This window comes from Hakea prostrata, chromosome 9 (assembly GCF_041222555.1).
Source record: "Hakea prostrata isolate BN-2017 chromosome 9, UWA_Hpros_2, whole genome shotgun sequence".
Lineage (NCBI taxonomy): Eukaryota > Viridiplantae > Streptophyta > Magnoliopsida > Proteales > Proteaceae > Hakea > Hakea prostrata.
Window position 1 is genome coordinate 42,950,291 of NC_142608.1, and position 5,990 is coordinate 42,956,280.

A 5,990-nucleotide genomic window follows, 5' to 3' on the forward strand; every position below is an offset into this window, starting at 1 on the left:
CATGAACAAGGTCCTACTATACTTAAGGTACTTACAACAGTAATATCATGATAAGAAACTATTAGAACAGCAGTGATCTCATGAAATTCCCAAATTAGAAACTAAGATCATGCAAATCTAGGTTATTATGGAAACAATTGTCCTTACCTTAATTAGCTCCGAAGAAACTCCGGAGGAACAAGAGATTATGTCACATCCACCTAGCCGGTACCCTACCTGGCATACCCGAGTGTGTGATCCACAGCCCCAAAGATCAGTATTGAGGAAATCAACCTCCCACATTCACAATAATATAATGAAGAACAAGACCAAATCAAGGTTATCAATATTAATTAGAAGATCAAAGTAAAGTAATGAAATAACATCGAGTGCAGGAAACGATACCAATATATATATATATAACCAAAATGTAGAGTGAGGTGGAATCTCACTCCACGAATACAGCGGAATGTAGCTTGAAGGTAAAAAAGAAGGTTACAACCGATTCTAAAGAAAAGAAAGAAAGAAGTAATCAAACTAAACTAGAGTTTCTTCCACTTTATAAAGAACGTCTTCATAAGTATAAACTTCGGAAATTAAGCACGGCCACTTCCACTCCACGGTAGGGCTAATTATGGTACATAGCATGATCACACGAGGAATCATCACCGAGATCTTCGTATGATCACACGAGGAATCATCACCGAGATCTTCGTAACTGCCAACACCTTGCGTGAAGTATGCTTCATCAACTTGCACTTCTTCATACTGGCCGTCATAGTCATCAATACTTGTAGAATAATCTAACAAAAGATATCCGCACGAAAGGAGTGAGTTCAAGAGAACTCAGCAAGGCAAGTTATTCCATAACAACATAAATAACATGATAGCAGAAACATAGCATGATGCAATATAATAAGAGACAAATGATGCATGTATGAGTCTAACTCTATGTATGTTGGTCTCTATAGGCAGACATGCTTTAAGTCATAGCATCATACTTCTTTGGGAAGGTCATTCAGTCTCCCTCAACCATCTAGGCATCTTGGGCTCTGCCGGTGGTAGTTGGGTCTTGCATCCCTCTTGGACATTCCATGGCTGGGGTTTAGGTCACCTCTCTCTCACATCACCATTTGGTCTAAGTATTGGCGCATGTCAGGGTAAAGCCTAGCCAAATGCAAGTCATCTACTTGGTTATATCAACTCAGATCTAGATACATCCATTTCTCGCCCCGGGCGATCATTTCCGGTATCCTTCACACTAGAGTCAGCATAGTCCCGGACTACGGACTCATCAACCGAATAGTAGACAGGAAGCTCTCATGTCCCCTCACGGATTGGCTACCGATCTTGAGCGCCCATGAGCCCAAGTCTACTAAATGCAACCCTACCAATGAATGGCCCCACATTGTGATTCATGTCCTCTCACGGGTTGGTTACCGGTCTTGAGTGCCTACAAATCCCCATTGTTACCACGGGTTGTTCGGTCTCAATACCCTTCCGAATCAAGTTTGATATAACAGGGATATCCTAGCCAAACACCGCTAGACAAATCCTAGGTATGACAACCAATAATCCGGGAATGCGTCAAAGGGCACCATCGGAAATATCCCATACTATTCCCACTGATGTCCAAGGACAGAAATGTCAAAAGAACATTCCCCAATCCCAAAATCATACCAAATCAATCACAATCCCAAATCAGTCATAACAAACATAACTGATATCTCATCATATGAAAGAATACATAAAGACAAGATCAATTGAATAAGCAACATACATGAGTAAGTGTCCATACATGATCAAGTACATAAAGAAAATATAAAAGTAAGATCCTACTATACTTACATCATTCATATCATAATTAGAAACTACAATATCAATAGCAAATCTAGGTGTTTCCCAATTTAGAAACTAGGATTCACGCAATCTATGTTAATATGGTAACAACTGTCCTTACCTTAAATAGATTCGAAGATATTCCGGAAGGACAAGAGAATGGATCCAAAGTTAACAAACAAACCCTAAACAAGCATTAAAGAATCATTAGGAAGCAGTCCTAAGAGAATAGACATCAAACGGATCGAAACGGACGGAAAAATCCCATGCTGTCATGCTGGGAAGATTGGCTGGGTCAATTGGTCCAGTCGACCCAAGCAGTCAACCCAGTGAACAGTATGCAACAAAAAACTTATTTTTGATCCAAAACCTATTCTACAAGATTCGAAACGCTATGAAACTTGGAGGGATTCTCTAGAACAGTAATCTAAGACTAACTATCATAGATTAGACATCAAACAACAACTAAAATCAATGCTTACTAGTTTGGAATCATACTTTCTAATTTGGTAGAAATCATAGTTTTCAATGAAAACAAGCTATGAACTCAAGTGAAGAACTAGAGATGATGAGATCTCATTCTAGTAGATGAACACAGTAAATCAAGTATATGGATAATCATGAAAATGCATCTATAATGATAGAGAAATCATAATAAAAGTATGATCATAGTTTCATGAAGAAAATCATAAGAATCATGGTTAAGATTGTATATGAAGATCATAGCATAAAAGAATTAATGGAGATTGTAGAAGAGATGATTGCAAGGATGCAGCATCTTCTTCATAACCTCAGTGAATAGAATGATCATAGTAAGAGTAAATCAATACCATACAAGTGAGATTACTAACCTTTGATTGAAGAACAAGAGAGAAAGACTTGAGAATGGAGAGTAGATCTTCTTCCCCACTAATGGAGGCTTGGAGAGGAGTTCCCTTCATTCTCTAGGTGTTTTGGAGGCAAGGGAAACCAAAAATACGAAGTCCTATGTATATATAGCAATATAAACCCTATTAGAGAATCTTAGGTAGATCCTGCTTCCTTGGGTCGATTGGCTGGGTCGATTGGCTCAATCGACCCAAGCAGTCGACCCAAGCTATCAGCAAAGCCTGAATCAGGAAAATGAAGGCCTATCTCTTATCAGAATCAAATGAGCTTCTCACAAAATAAACTATAACTCACCTAGCATGGACGAATGCCTTCAAATCATGTCCAACCAAGCTCTAAGGTCATCAACCAATCTTCTCTTCATTAAGGTGTAGTCTCTTTTCTAAATCCATCAAGGTCTTCAAGTATGGGGCATCATTGTCAATCTCCATGGGTTCGGAGTCAAACACCGTGTCTTCTATTGATATGGCCCATAGTTGATTTTCACTTCTACTTGGAGTCTTCGGACCTACAAACAATAAAGTTTCCAGGTTAAGGTTAGGGTCGGGTTTCACGGATTAAGTCCAAGGTTAGCAAACAAACCCTAAACAAACATAGATACATCATTAGGAATAAGCCCTAGAAGATTGGAGGTCAAACGGATCAAATCGGACAAAGAAATCCCATACTGTCAGCCTTGGCAGCTTGGTCCAATCGACCAAGTGAACAGTGCATAGTAGAAATCAAAATTTTGATCCGAAACTCTTTCGGGATTGAAAACACTCCTAAAATTCAAGGACAAATCTAGAACAATAATCTAAGATCAACTAGCATAGCTTAGACAACAACCATGATCAAAATCATAACTTTCTAATTTGATCAAAACAAGGATTTTTATAGAAAACAATCCATAGATCAATGGAGAAATTAGAGAGAACAAGGTTTCACTCTAGATGGATATTAGCAGTAGATCAGAGATAAGAACTAACATGAGAATGAATCTATCATGCTAGAGAAATCAAAACAATAAGAGTAATCATGCTTTCATTAAGATATCAATGATCTCTTCTAAAAAACAAATATGGAGATCATAACATCATTGGAATGAATGGAGATTCATTCACAACTGTAGAGATTGTAGAAGAGGTGTTTGCAAGGATGCAATACCATCTTCATAATCACAACCATGAGATTACATCAATACAAGAACAAATCAATTAAAAGATTAAGAGATTACTAACCTTAATGATGAACAAGAGATGAAGAACTTTGAGAATTTGCAAAAGTCCTTCAACAACACCAAGGAGAGGCTTTGAGAGAGGTTCTCACGTTCTCTAGAGGTTTTAGAAACAAAAGAGGCTAAGAAACACGAAGTCCTATTACATAGAGCATCAAAACCTTAATCAAAAGATCTCTTATAGATTCAGTCAGCAGTTGGTCGATTGGCCCTGTCACATCCACCCAGCCGGTACCCTATCTGGAATACCCGAAGGTGTGATCCATAGCCCCGAAGATCAAGTTTAGGAACGATCATCTCCATTTAGCACAATAACATAATCAAAAGCAAGAACAAATCATTGTATTCAAGTATTTTACTAATAAAAGTCAAGAAAAGATCTCAGAAGGATCACAAAAGAATATAAGAGTGCGGAATAACATGATACCAAATCAAAAGACAACCGTAGAGTATAGTGAAAATATACCCCACAAACATATGCAAAAGGTAGATCGAAATCTAAGCAAAGCTCTAAACTATTACAAGTAAAATAAAAGTCTAGAAGAAACAAGAGAAATCTAATCAACATCTTCAGTCGGCTCTTCTTCTTCTTCTTCAGTCTTCATCTTCTTCACTTTAGGGTCATGCTCTTGAAGCTTCAGATCAGCATCTACCACACAATCCCATCGGCGAATAAGACAATGCCGGCTACCGTCAATAGGAGCCATCAACATATTCCAATTCCGAGTGTTGGCTGCCTCGCTGTTCATTACCTTGTCCAAGGACATCCGAAGCTGTACCATGTATGGAAAGGTCCTCCGTGCTGGGGCATGAGTTCTCTTTTGGTCCTGCAATGTCATCTAATACAGGTCCCCTGAAGGGTAAGGTCAAAAGAACTTAGCAAGTAATCCAAACACAATAATCATCTTCACATGTATTCACTAGCAAATATATATGCAATGGTATGAAACAATATATGCAAATATGCTTCTAACCCTATGTATGTATGCTGGTCTCTATTGGTAGACATGCTTTAAGTCATAGCACCATACTCCTTTGGGTCTGGTCCAAATCACACATCATCAGTTGGTAATGGGTCTTGAAACCTTCCGGACAACTTTGGCTAGGGTTTAGGTCAACACTCTCTCACATAACCGTTTGGTCTAAGTATTGGCGCATGTCATGGTAAAGCCTAGCCAAATGCAAGTCTTCTACTTAGTTATATCAACTCAAGTCTAGATACGTCCATTCCTCGCCCCTGGCAATCCTTTCCGGTATCATTTCCACTAGAGTCAACATAGTCTCGGACTACGGACTCATCAACCCTATTGGTCATCCACAAATAATAGATGGGAAGCTCTCATGTCTTCTCACGGATTGGTTACTGGTCTTGAATGCCCATGAGCCCAAGTCTACTATTTGCAACCCTACCAATAAATGGCCCCTTCAATGTGATTCATGTCCCCTCACGGGTTGGTTATTGGTCTTGAGCGCCCATGAATCCCCATTGCTGCCACGGGTTGTTCGGTCTCAATACCCTTCCGAATTGGGTTTGATATAACAGGGATATTCCTAGCCAAACTCTTCTAGACCAATCCTAGGTATGTCAATGAGTAGTTAGGGAAAGAGTCAAGGGGCACCATAGGAAAGTGTCCCATACCACTTCCACTGATGTCCAAAGACAGAAACGCCAATAGGGCATTCCCCATTCCATAACTACGACCTAAGCATCCACATCACATCATGATTCCATACAAGTCATATTCACATCCGTATCCACATCATAGTCCATAACACATTCTCATAATTAATAATCAATTCTAATATGAAATTAACAATGTGGACAAGTTACTGTAGTTGCAGAAATATCATGATGTAAAAGAAACTAAACAACAGTAGTTAAATCATGCATTCATGTCATAATACATAAACATGTAGATAGGCATATTGTGAGTTGGAATTCTCACCTCGTAATCCGAATTTATAGTCTTCAAATAAGATATTAGAGAACAGATCCAAAATTACCTAAACAAGCTTGACAAAACATGTATAGGTCATAAGAAGCAATTCCAAAAGATTCGAGTCAAAA